We start from the raw sequence: 1,428 nt of genomic DNA, 5'->3' as shown, positions 1-1,428 counted from the left end.
TTCAGCCTGTCTTTGACCTGATCATCATCAGCATTCTTACTGTAAAAACAAAAGAAGTTTTCATTTGTGAAATGAAGAACAGGCAAAAGAAAAAGCCAGATAAAACACCTTGTATTTTAGTTTTTATTCTTAAAAGGAACACACTTACTTTTATTTTCTTTAGAGTACCTGGATTTTTAAGATACGCGCGGACTGTGATTGCAGTTTGCTTGGCCCCATTCGCTGACTCTGGCATTTTCTAGCCAAATAACCAGGCTGTGCTTCAGAGTCCCTTTTATAAAATGGAGATGACAAAAGTACTTATCACAGGGGGCTTGGAGAGGACTAATAAGCCCATATATAAAAAGCAGTTAGAGCATGTTATGTGCTACATAAGAGTTTTCTATTTTACTATTAATGTAAACAGGCAGAGACCAGTTAAAAATGCAGAGCCTTAGGAAGCATTGTTGACTTGAAGACCCTCATCTGCATATATGCAATAAATTGAGACCACCTAAGATAGATAATATTTGACCGAAGTTTTATTTTTCTCACTTGTTATTTGGAAATAAGTATAGATTCACAGAATTTTGCAAAGACAATACAAAGATCCAGTGTATCCTTCGTCCATTTTCTCCCAATGGTTATATCTTACATAGCTATAGTACAATATCAAAATTAGGAAATTGACATTGGTACAACAATGTGTGTATATAATTCTGTGTAATTTGTTCACGTGAGTATACCTATGGAACCATCACCTCCATCGAGATAGAGAACTACTCTACCACCAACACATCTTCCTCATGCTATTCCTTTATAATTATACCTGTCACCTCCTCACCTGCACCCCACAAACATCCCTATTCCTTGGAAACCACTAATTTGTGTTTCCTCTCTGTAAGTTTGTCATTTCAAGAATGTCATATAAATGGAGAATGTCAAACAAAAGGAGAGTTCAATACATGAAAATCAACTAATGTAATATACCACATTGACAGAATGAAGAGAAAAAATCTCATGATCGTTTCAATTGATACAGAAAAAATATCTGGCAAAATTCAATACTTTTTAATTGTAAAACAATGAACAGACTAGCAATAGAAGGAAACTACCTCTATACAATGCGGGTCATATATAAAAAACACACATATGAAAGTACAGCTAGCATCACACTCATTGTGAAAGAATGAAAGCTTTTCCTCAAAGATTAAGAACAAGGTAAGTATGCCCACTCTCACCACTGGAAATCCTAGTCAGAACAATTAGATAAGAAAGAGAAATAAAAGATATCCACATTGAAAGGAATAAGTTAAATGATCTCCATTCACGAATGACGTGATCTTATTACGTGTAGAAAACCCTAAAGATTCCACACAAAAACTGTTAGAATTTTGATAAGTAAATTCAGCAAAGTTGCATGACTCAAAATTAACATGTAACAATTAG

The sequence above is a fragment of the Galeopterus variegatus genome, unplaced genomic scaffold (genome assembly GCF_000696425.1).
Source record: "Galeopterus variegatus unplaced genomic scaffold, G_variegatus-3.0.2 Scaffold8898, whole genome shotgun sequence".
NCBI classification, from domain to species: domain Eukaryota; kingdom Metazoa; phylum Chordata; class Mammalia; order Dermoptera; family Cynocephalidae; genus Galeopterus; species Galeopterus variegatus.
The sequence above is the reverse complement of the archived record's forward strand: the minus strand, read 5'-3'. Positions refer to the sequence as shown.